A 13,171-nucleotide genomic window follows, 5' to 3' on the forward strand; every position below is an offset into this window, starting at 1 on the left:
CTATATTGAAGGATTTTATGGGCAAAATATTGAATAATGCAAAAATTATCAAAAGAAGATGGAATACACAGAGTCACTTTACCAAAAAGAAATGGTCAATGTTCAATCATTTCAACAGGTATTTTATGATCAAGAACTGATGGTACTGAAGGAAGAAGTCCAAGCTGCACTGAAAGGCATTGGTGGAAAACAAGGCTTCAGGAATTAATGGAATATCAATTGAAATGTATCAACAATCTGATGCAGCACTGAAGGTGCTCATTTGTTTATGGTAAGAAATTTGGAAACAGCTAGCTAGCTGAGCAAATAATACGAGAAGCTGGGTCCTATGAAGAAAAGTGTGGCATCAGGATTGGAGTAAGACTCATCAACAACCTGCGATATGCAGACGATACAAACTTGTTTGCTGAAAGTGAAGAGGACTTACAATATTTACTGATGAAGATCAAAGAGCACAGCCTTCGGTATGGATTACATCTCAATGTAAAGAAAACAAAAATCCTCTCCACTGGACCAATAAACAACATTCTTATCAATGGAGAGAAGATTGATGTTGTCAAGGAATTCATTCTTCTTGGATCAACTATCAACACTCATGGAAGCAGCAGTCAAGAGATCAGACGACATATTGCATTATGCAAATCTGCTGCACAGGAACTTTTTAAAGTGTTGAAGAGCAAAGATGTCAGCTTGAGGACTAAGGTGTGCCTGACCCAAGCCATGCTATTTTCAATAACCTAATATGATGTGAAAGCTGGACACTGAATAAGGAAGATCGTAGAAAAATTGATGCCTTTGAAGTATGGTGATGGAGTGTCAGGGACCTGCCTTGACAGGCAAGTTTGGTTCACGAACTAGGGAGATCTGGCGGCGAAAGAAATAGAGGAAGAGTATACACAAAGATGCAATGAGAGAAAAAAGGAGACACTCTGAGACCAGAGTGGATGTAAAACTGTCAGGCAGACCCTGCATTGCAGGCAGCATGGCACTGCAGGCAGTAAATGCATGCAGCATTCAATCTGCATTCGTCTTTTATTTTTTCAGGGAGGGATTTTGCACAAAGGAAGAAAGTGATTATTCAGATAAGACAGGGTACAGAAATGAAATGTGATTAATAGTTCAAAACAGGACACAATGATTTACAGGAACAAATTATAAAATATACGTCGCAAATTGTCTTAATAATCTAACATTCTTAATTTTCCAAAAATTCAAGCAAACTGTTATAAATTACTTTTTAGGCTTAAATCACCTAAGGCAGTGACTTGAGGTTTCTCAAGGCTAATTAACATACCTATAGCATTTAATCCCTAATGGGTAAAGGTGAAAAGGATTTAAAAGGTTTGAAGGGAGTCAACCTGTTTCAGCTACCTAGCTTAAGCTTTCAGGAGGAAGAAGAACATCTAGGTTAATCGGTTTACACCTGGGGACATTTTGAGGGGGATGCCACTATTATTCTTTAAACAATACTCCCGGAATTTACCAAACTACCTTGAGTGAATACCGTGGGCAGTTTCTCTCTCGAGCCTCCCTGCGTAATCCCAGCAAACCGGCTTTTGGAACTTTTACTGCCTCGGCTTTAGAAGGGGTTTTGTTTTTAATATTGTACATGGATATCAAGAGCTCATGTATTAAGTTAATATCAAACATAACTGAATAACTTGATAAAAGAACAGTTTTGGCATACTTGCCAGGTGGCCAGAGCTTGTTCCTCAGAGAGATTTGTTCCCAGGACCCTACGCACTGCCAACACAGTGGAGACATTAAGAGAGGCACATAAGAAACCATTTTCTCAGAAGCTACAATTACTGGAGTTAGAAACATAGAATGAATAATAAGACCAACAAAAATTATACAGAAGTAGCCCACGAGTGAGTATGCAAAAACCAATGAACCCGGGACATCAGGAGGTCACTTCCTTTGGCCCTCAGGGTCCCTGGCTCGCAATCCTGAGAGAGGCCTTCGTTGGATTTTCGTCCATGACACAGGGCCTCAGCATCTCAATGCTTGCATTCACCAACAGTGGAGGAGAATACTAAAAGTGCCATGGGCTGCCTAAAGAACTAATAGATCTGTTTTGGAAGAAGTGCAGCCAGAGCTCTCCTTAGAGGTCAAGATGGCCAAACTTCATCTTTCATACTTTGGACATATTGTCAGGAGGGAACAGTCACTGGAGAGGGATATCATGCTTGGTAAGATGGATGGTAAGACAAAAAGAGGAAGATCCCCAATGAGATGGATTGGCCAGGTGGCAGCATTGACGGACTCGAGTGTGGCAACAGTAGTGAGGTTGGCCCAGGATCAGACATTGTTTCGTTCTGCTGTGCATAGGGTCGCTATGAGTCGGTTCCAACTCGATGCACCTGACAATAACAAGCTAGCCAAATGACTGGAAGATTTCCATGGCACACAACAACAACAAACCTTGCTTGCTGAAGTAAAGAGAACTAAAAATACTTATTGATGAAGAGCAAGAACTATAGCCTTCAGTATGTCATTATACTTCAATGTTCAAAAATTAAAATCCACACAATTCAATCAGTAAATAACATGATGATATTGTGGCACTGCGGGATAATGTACTGGATCACAAGGTTAGTTTGAACCACAAGGTTGGTGGTTCAAACCCATCAGCTGCTCCTCTGAAACACTATACAATGTTGCTATTAGTCAGAACCAACTCATCAGCATTTAACAACAACAACAAAAACAGAGAAAAAAATGTTAAAGTTATAAAAGATTTGGATCCTCAGTTAACAGTCACGGAAACAACAGTAAGAAATTAAATGATACTGCATCAACCAAATCTGCTGCACAAGACCTCTTCAAAATGCAAATATATCTTTTTGAGGACTAACACCTGACCCAAGTCGAGGTATTTTCAATAGCCTTATATGCCTGTGAAAAATGGACAATGTGTAAGAAAGACCGTAGAAGAACTGGTGCATTTGAGTTTGGGTGTTGGAGAAGAATGTTGACAGTACTAAGAACTACCAGAAAAACAAACCAATCTGTCTTGAAAGAAATATAGCCAGAATGCTCCTTAGAATAGAGAATGGTGAGAGTTCATCTCTTGTACACTGGGCATGTTGTCAGGATGGACCAATTCCTGGAGAAGGCCCCTATTATGCTTGGTAAAGTAGAGGGCCAGCAAAATAGAGGAGCTGGATGGACACAGTAACAGCAACAACGGTTTTAAACATAACTTTTGTGAGGATGGCACAGGACCAGGCAGTATTTTGTTCTGTTGTGCAGAGGGTCTGTAGGAGTCAGAACCAACTCAACAGCACTAGCACCTAACAGCTTATGATCTAAAAGGAGTCTCAGTAAAGTTGTAGGATACGTACTGAACTACTCCCCTCAAGAGCTCTGGTAGCATAGTGGTTACGAGTCAGGCTGCTAAGCTAAAGGAGAGCAGTTTGAAACAACTAGGTGTTCCACAGGCAAAGATGAGGCTTTCTGCTCCGTAAAGATTTTCAGCCTCGGAAACCCTGAACAGGGTTCCTTCCTGGGCTGATCGGGGGCCAGGAGGGGTGCCTCCTATGAATGCCCACGTGCCAGTTCTGCTCATATCTTTTCAACTCAATGTTCAATGATGTTACACTAATACCTTAAAATTTTCCACTATGGCAATATTCCACCACAGATACCAGAAACCACTACAAATCAGGGTACCCCAAAAAAAAGTAACTTAATAAGTACACCACTGCTTAAAACCATGAGTGTAAGCTAATGTAAGCATGGAGATGAAGGCTGATGTGAGGAAAATGTCCATGGTTGGAATTATTTGTAGAAGGATTCATTCCATTCTTCTTCTAGAATCCCTTTATTGTTTTTCAGTTTATTGAGATAATCAAGAAACCCAGATGCTGAAAAGGTGACCCCCAACTCCTGGTGACCCCATGTGTGTCACAGGAAACTGATCCCTAGAGGTTTCAGTGACTGAGGTTTAGAATCAGACTGCCAAGCCTTTCTTCCGAGCTGCCTAGAGATGGACTTGAACCAAGTTTTTTGGTTACTGTCAAATGCATTAAATGTTTGCACCACCCTGAGGCCTCTGAGGGTCTCTAAGATATGTAAAATTTTTTCTGACTGCCTTTGCAAATAGGTTGTTGTGTTCACTTTGTTCTATTTTGTTTTAACTTTCAATTTCTATTGCCCCTAGATTAGAGGTTCTCAGTCACTAGGATGTGACCTCTTCAGGGTTTTGAGAATTACAGCAAGAGATACAAAGATACACACATAAATATTTCCTCAAACAATTTAAAAAGTAAGATCATATATGTACAAAAGAAAGCATAAAGATATTTATATATAAAAGGAGAGAAAGGTACTCATTTTTAAAACAGCTAAGAACTACCGAGGAATCCCTCAGTGGTGCAAATAGTTGATGCACTCAAATGCTAAACAAAAGGTTGGTAGTTCAGGTCCACTTAGAGGCAACTCAGAAGAAAAGACTAATGGTCAACTTTTCAACCTTAGCCATTGAAAACCCTGTGGAACATAGTTCTACCCTGATACACATGGAGTCACCATGAGACAGAGTCAAGTCAATAACCAACTGGTGGTTTTTAAGAACCGATGACTTAGGGATTGACCATATCAATATTCCATCTTATATTGCTTAGATGTACAATTTGGATTTTATTTCAGACTAAGGAAAGAAAGCGTAGCTTAGCTAATTTTTTTAATTCCTCAAACCCATCTGTAACACTGGATATGTCTGAGGGATTCAATACTTGGTGATGGATGAAGGAGAGACCTTCCCATCCCTTTGCCACATGGATTTCTTCTTTGCTTGCCTACTGCTCTTTCTGATATTTGGATATTTGCAAGGAAGAGGATTGAAGAAATGAAGTCCTAGAAGGTGATTTGGCCTAAAAGTGTGTGGCACAGAGCAGGCAGATCAATAAATCTTGTTAAGTGATAAGCTGGATACCCCAGGTCACAGACTGGGTAGTGACTATTCCTTGGAGCAATCTTCCTTGTTTCTGTTCCCGTAGTGTTTAACAGGGTCATGTGCTCAATATATCATAATTAATTGTGTTTTGCGACTATGAGGGAGTCTCTTCTACCCTTGTTGACAATTGAATTACATCATTAGTTTCAAATAACTCAAATTTGTTCTTCTTCTTCTTTTTTTTTCATATGAACTCAGTCATTTTATTTATGCAGTGATAGCCAAAGACTGTATTAGCTGACATTTTTTAATTCACTTGAGCTTGGAGCTCTGTAGCTCTGTGATATCAGAATAGACGGTAGTGAGGCCCAGGGAGGAAGTTCAAAGGAAAGACTAATTTCTTTACTTTTCCTCCATATCTCAAAGCTGCCATGCTCCACACCTTCATACCTCACCCCTCTTCATCGTACTCTCAAAAGCTATTTATGTGGTTATAAACCAACCAAAGAATAGTAAACTTAGTGTTACGATGCTTTTATGTGACACTGGCAAAAAAAGAGAAATCGAAGAATATGCCTTTCTGGCTCTATGTAGGTTTGGTAATATGGTCACTTGCTTTGATCTGCCACAAGGGCTCTGTGTCAGTGAGTGAACCTCTGAGATGGAAAAATGATGTCCAGTTGAATTATTGCAGCCTCCTGGTATGACTCCAATGGTGGTGGAGAATTAAGATCATGCTTACTACTTATACTCTATTGTGACAGTCCGAAATCTATCTGACTTCATCTATAGTCTTCATACCCACTCACCCAATCAAGCAGGAAATAAATCTATACTTTCCCCACCCCCGTCTCCTCTTTGTCTAATAACAAAATAATGGGACTCCATTTGTCTTTAAAACTTATTTCATTGGGTTCTTCAAAAAAAAAAAAAGAAAAAATTGCTACAGAGCCCAGCAAGAGGGTGAAAAGTTCCTTCCATCTTACATGGAGGATTCTTGGCCAATTGGGAATTCAGAAAGCCTGTCAATTTTATTTAATTAAAATGAAAAGAAAGAAAATCCACTTTAACATTTCTAATCAACAGGAGTTTAATGAGTCATGTTGGTTCCTGGAGTGAAGACACAGTAGGGCATTTCTGGAGCTAATTTGCTTCATTAATATTCAAAGGATGTAGATCACCCAACATTTTCTAGGTGACCCAAGAGCCAAAAACATCTGAGGGAAAGTTTTATTTTGCATGTGATGTGAAACAGATGTTCCATAACGAACCAACTATAGCATCTAATATAAAATGTTGTCAGTTAGAATAATTATCTTATTTCCTATCTCACTTTCAAAATGTACCCTCTATACTCACCCCAAAGATTACTCCTCTTCTCATAGATTTAGACTTGAGGCTAATGTTTCTATGACCATTGTGGCAGACTATGATCTACTATAACTATTTTGGACTTTATAACCCATCAACTTTGGTTCGTATCCAGGTCTGTTACATTCTAAGTGAGTGACTTTTAATCATTTAATCATCTGGTCATTTTTTTTTTTTTTCCAACTTTTTATTGCTCAGCCAGCTTTTTGTTTAAGTATATAATAACTATTTGTTGCACACCTCTATGCAAGTCCTATACTAGGCACTACAGAAATGGGAGAATCAGACATTTTATTATTTTTTAAATTGGGACCATAAGTTCTATTTCACAGGGTTGTTTTTGTTGTCTTCAAGTGTGGCCAATTACATTCCGACTCATAGCAACCCTGTATAGGGTTTCCTAGGAGCAGTTGATGAGCTTGAACTGCTGACTTCATGGTTCAAATTGACCTTGCAGTGCAGTGCTTTATCCCATAGCAGCACATGAGACAGGTTATGTAAACTGGATGGGGCCTAGTGAAATTCAAAAAATGGTAGCTGTATCTCCTTTTCCTCTTCCTATGCAGGATATTCTGTATAGCTGCAACCACACCCATGCTCATGATTGCAAAGTTGTAACTTTGGGCATGGGATGGCATAGTTGATACCGGGGTTTAAAAAGTCAATTTGTAGAAGTCAGCCAAAGACACTCCATAAAAACGTAACCCACACCTTGTTTGCCATTTACAATACAGCCTAACAAAGAACTTCTAAGTCAAGTGCTATGGATCCGAATTAACTCAAAGATTTTAATCATTAGTACAAAGACTTATATATAGCATGTATTCAGTAAATGGTTCTATTCATAATAATAATGAATCAGTTAAAGAGACAGAGTGGACATCATCTTTACTCAACAAAAATAATATTCTACATAATTTAAAAAGCTCTTTCAAGTTAGTTTATTACTATATGCCTATATCTATATGTACACAGACAACACACACACATCAATTTTAGACAGAGTTCTACACTGGGTATATTTAGTAAATATGACCAAGTCCCTACCTTCAGGGAGTTTATTATTCTAGTGGAAAAGACAGATAATAATCAAACAGACTGTTTGATAATGAGTGGTAAGTGATGACTGTGATAAAAAATAGAATAATATGATAGAGGAGAGACAAATGTACATGTTGTTTCTTGATAAGATGGTCAGAGAAGACCTCTCTGAGAAGGGGTTGTTTGAGAGAGATGTGATACAATCTAGATTAAGAACGTTCTAAGAAGAGGGAACATCAAGTGCTGAGATCTTACTTAAAGTGGGAGCATATTGGGATACTTCAAGAAGAACGTACTGGCTAGTGTTATTGGAGGAGAGAGAATGGAGGACAGAGGGTGGTAGTGGCAAGACGTTAGGACCATCCTAGTAAGCCAGAGCAAGCTTTCCGGGTTTTATACTAATGGAATGAATAACAGCTTGTTTCGAAGAGTAGCCCCAAAACTTTTTGTGTGTGTGCTCTCTCTCTCCTTCCCACTCCCCTTGAATTTGGGCTTGTTCTATGATCCTAACTTTGACTAATATGATATAATTGCGTACACTCTGGGACTTGTAATTCAGGCTTCAAGGATTGGCAGCTTTTGATTTCTTCCTCTTTGAATACTGGTGACACTCTCTCTCTCTCAGAGTCCAGTTACGTGTCACATGGAGAGGCCACATGGAGAACTAAGGTGGTTGGTTAACAGTCCAGAGAGCTTTCACCTAGTGTCACCTGCCAGCCATGCGAGTGAGCCATCTTGGATGTTCCAGACCAATCACACAAAGTAGAAGAGACACTCACTTATGCACTGTCAACCCACAGAATGGTGGAAAACAATAGCTTTGTGTTGTCTTCATCTAGAAACTAATGAGGGTCATTTGTTACACAATAATGACCAAAACCAAACCACTGACATTGAATTGACTCCAACTTTTAGTGACCCTATGACCAACCCAATGGGAGAGAGTAAAACTGCTCAGTCGGGTTTTGATTCTGCAAATCTTGAGAGGAGCTGATAGTTTCATCTTTTGCCCACAGAGCAGCTGGTAGGTTTGAAGCACTGGTGAGCAGTTCAATGATTAATCTACAGCATCGCCAGGGATTCTTTAAACAACAGTGTGGTTATTAAGTGCCATCAACAACTGATAACCAAAATTAGGTGAGAAGTCATTGGATCTGATTTCTATTACAATATTTAATTTTCATACTGTCTCTAAAAGATAGACTTCATGATGACCCCTAATTTAAAGGTGAAGGGAATTGGACAAGGCTTACCAAAAGTCACACCGCAAGCTAGAGACAGAGTCTTTCCTGAAATTTTGGTCTTCCACAGAGTTATTCCCCCTTGGGTATAGCTAGCTGAGCACTGATCCAACCAAGTAGAGCCACCTAAATTTCATGAATGTAATGTATAATTCCAGATGCTCCATTAATTGTACTGCAATATACCTGGACCATGCTTACTAAAGCAACTAAAATTTAAATGTAAAGCTAGATTCTTTTACCATCTGTATCACACTATTTAATATCCATATTAAGAACACACTGGGGATTTGAATATGTGAAAAACTGAAAGCTGAATTTCTGTATTGTAAATCACAAGGTCAGCAGTTCAAACCCATCAGCTGCTCCTTGGAAACGCTATGAGTCAGAACTAACTCAACAGCACTTAGCCACAACAATGCCTTGTAGTTGAGAAAAGAAAATTTAAATGAAGAAAGAATTAATAAATTTATCAGTTATCCTCTGTTTATTCTAAAATTCCAAAGATAGTCATCTAACTCTGAGATTTCCATCTTGACCAGAGGCATTTTTGTTTGAAAATGTGAGTGAAGTTATTACTGGGGAGAGATGCAAGATTTGTGAAAACCAAAAGTTTTAAAGAGTATTTATATTTAGGCTGTTAGATTAAGAAATCAACATTCAATTTGTTTGCTGAGTGGGTAGAGTGAAAAATGCACCAGTGTATTTTCCATCCTTCTAGTGCAAGAGAAAACACAGAAATGTAATCAATCCCTGGGTGGCACAGACAGACACTCGACTAGTAAAAGATAGGTCAAAGGTTCAACCACACCCAAAAGAAAGGCCTCATGGTTTACTTTAAAAAAAATCAGTCATTGAAAACCATTTGGAGCACAGTTCTACTCTGAAACACATGGATTGCCCTGATTCAGAACTAACTATGGGTTAACTATCTTGTGCACTGTGCTAAGGGTCTTTGAAGCAGCGTTCCTTCTTCCAAATACAGCATCTACTTACAAGAGAAATTTACACTATCTGGTGAATTGCTCAGCACATAGTTGATCTCAATAAGTGTTGATATCCTTCTTCTAAAATTCAATTTCTCCATCTATAGAATGAAGATGTTGCCAAAGACAGCAAGCACGTACCCACATCCATGGAGGAAACTTTCTATCATGATTTTCCCACTACTCCTATACTCTACCTGTCACTCTGTTTCAGAACAGTGTCTCAGGAACTTCGACCAGCTATTCAGAGTCAGTTCTTAAGCAGAAAACACTTACTTTATGGAAGACGTTTATTATGAATTCCTCAAAGCGCTGAAGTTTATGGCTCCATTGTTCCAAATTCACAGAAATCTCTTGAATGATGCAGATTCCTCTTAAAGCGTGTCACTGTAATAAAAGAAAAATACTTTTAACGTGAACAACTGCAACAAAATACCCACCAAGGACTAAACTGGCTGATTAATTACTTAAGTATTAATTATCACTTCATTCTTCCCTGGAATGTTTATAGCATCTTCAGATACTTAGGATGTAGAAAGCACTTTCCTTCTTTTGAGTAACAAGATAAGAAATATGTCTCCATTAAAACTGTCTCTATAATTTGTGAGTCATAACAATTTATATTTATATCCTGACTTTTGAGTCATCGGACTAGATACTTAAAATGTAAGCAGTGATGCCAGTAGTGACCAAGGGAAAAGAAAAGAAATATTAATGAATAAAAATGGAACCACACAGACTCAAAAACAATTATTGAGTATTTACTGTATGCAAAGCCTCTACAGGACTCAAAATACTGGAAGACTCTTCTCAAGAATCATCTAGATGGAGAGATGTGTCTGAGCGCTAACAAGAAAAATATAAATAACAGGGCTCCTCATGTAGGATGTGGTAAAATACGCCCCAAACTTTCAGAGAAGGGAGACCAAAGAGGAGGAGGACATGGCAGATACCTGTACAGTTTCCAGTCTGGAAGAAAGGTCTTCCCAACGTCAGAAAAAGGAAGATCAAGAGGGCACTTCGTACAGGTAGAGCTACCAGCTGGCTGAGTATACAGCCTGTGGCATGTTGAAGTCTACCTTTCTATAAGGGACCCTCTTCTTGGCCACTGCTGCTACCATGACCACCAGGGGTCGGGTTTCCAGTTAAGACTCTGATTCTGGCCTAGAGGTAAACTTCCCACCCAGCACACCTATAATTTTCAACAGGAACGTCACTCAGATAATTGGGAGAATGGAGGGAAAGAAAGAAAAAAACACTGAAGGAAAAGGCATGCTTTGTGACTCCTTAGTATGGATCATCTCCTTCAGGCAAACACCAGTTCTTCCTTGAGCTTCCAGAACAATGACTACAGTGGTCAGATAAACCTGTTGCCCTTGAGTTGAATCTAATGTATAACAGCCCTCTAAGTCAGAGCAGAACTGCCCCAGTGGGTTCCCAATGCAGCACTAAGCTCCCTCTTGATTTTCCTTTTCTGATATTGGGAAGATCTTCCTTTCAAAATGGAAGTTGTACAGGCATCTCTCACTTCCTCCTCCTCTTGGGTCTCTCTGTTCACTCGACATGGAGTCCTCCATTGTGTTTGCCCAAATCCCATTCCTACCACTCATCTGTCAGTAGGACAAGAACATTAATATCACATGAAAGTAAAATTTTGCAAAAGATACTTTTTTAAAAAAAGCTGCAACAGTACATTGACAGGGAACTGCTAGAGATTTAAGCCAGATTCAGATGAGGATGTGGAATGAGAGATATTTGACATCAGATGTATCTTGACTGAAAACAGAGAATACCAGAAAGATATTTATCATGCTTTACTGACTATACAAAGGCTTTTGACTGTGTAGATCATGACAAGTTATGGGTAACATTGTGAAGGATGGGCTATTCCAGAACACTTATTTATGCTCATGAGGAACCTGTACATAGACTAAGAGGCAGTCTTTTTAATAGAACAAGGGGACACTGAATGACTTATCATGAGGAAAGATATACACAAAGGTTGTAATGTTTCACTATACTTGTTCGATCTGTCATTCTGAGTGATGAATCTTAGAAGCTGGATTATAGTTAGAAGGGCATGGCATCAGGATTGGAAGAAGACTCATCAACAACCTGCAATACGCAAATTATATGACCTTCCTTGCTGAAAGTGAAGATCAAAGACCACAGCCTTCAGTATGGGTTGTATGTCAATGTAAAGACGACAAAAATTCTCACCACTGGACCAATAAACAACAGCCATATAGATGGAGAAAAGATTGACGTTGTCAAGGACTTAACTGTGTTTGGATTCACTATCAAACTCATGGAAGCAGCAGTCAAGACATCAATGAATTGTATTAGGCAAATCTGCATCTGCTGCACAAGACCTCTTTAACGTGTTCAAGAGCAAAGATGCCATTATGAGGACTAAGCTGGGCCTGACCCAAGTCCTGGTATTTTCAATAGCCTCATATGCATGTGAAAGTTGGACAACAAATAAAGAAGACTGTAGACGAGTTGATGCATTTGAGTTATGGAGTTGGAAAAGAATATTAAAAGTACCATGGTCTTCGAGAAGATCACACAAATCTGTGTTGGGAGAAGTACAGCCTGAATTATCCTTAGAAGCCATGATTTCAAGACTGTGTATCTCATTCTTAATACATGTTATAAAGAGAGACCATTCACTGGAGAAGGACACTATGCTTGCTAAAGTGGAGCATCCACAAAAGAGGAAGACCCCAGCCAAGATGGAGTGACACAATGGCAGCAGAAATGGCCCAAGCATAACCGTAACTGTGAGGCTGGGACAGGATTGGGCAGTATTTCATTCTGTTGTCACAGGTTCACTGTGAGTGAGAACTGACAAAAACAACACCCCATTCACGCCAACCTCCCCAGTGGCACTTGTAATTCAACATTCCCTGTATTTATTTTAAGCAATTTTATTTTGCTTTCTCATCTAAGCCTGTGCCACCACCTCCCTCCTATCATTTTAATCTTATCAGAGAACAATTTGGATCATTCCATCTTTCATGTACATATACATTATACTTTTAGTAAGCACCTACTATGTGTATATCACTAAAGTCTGTAATCACCTTTAATTCCCCTCCCCCCCCAGACAGACACACACAATAGTAAGTAATCTCATCTTACTCTTCTTTGTATCAAATGTAGTTGGTCCAATTTGTGTCTCCCCTATAGAGATTTGAGCTCTTTGACAGTAATTACAGTACCCCTGGCAGCATCTCAGAACACAGTCTTGCGCATTGTTGGTTCTCAAACAGTGGTTGTGGATAAAACAGAAACAAATCATAGGGTGGTTGGGGCTACATGGATAGTGGATCCTAAATGCCAAGCTAAAGGGATTTGACCTTCATCTTAAATGTATTTGGGTGTCTGTGTAGGTGTTACATCTATTTAGCAATATCTGCAAATCTATGCATTAGGAATATTATTCTGGTTCCAACCCTGTAGAATGATCTGGGAGAAAGAACCAGCCACGTAGAAATTATGTTGATTATTTGTGAATATGTGATGCCTATAATGAATGAAAAAATGGTTAAGAAAACGTGATGTTCTTGTTGTTAATGTCATCAAGTGAGTTCCAACTCATTGCCACCCTGTATAGTGTTGCCGAGGAG

The sequence above is a fragment of the Chrysochloris asiatica genome, unplaced genomic scaffold (genome assembly GCF_000296735.1).
Source record: "Chrysochloris asiatica unplaced genomic scaffold, ChrAsi1.0 scaffold00028, whole genome shotgun sequence".
Classification (NCBI taxonomy): Eukaryota; Metazoa; Chordata; class Mammalia; order Afrosoricida; family Chrysochloridae; genus Chrysochloris; species Chrysochloris asiatica.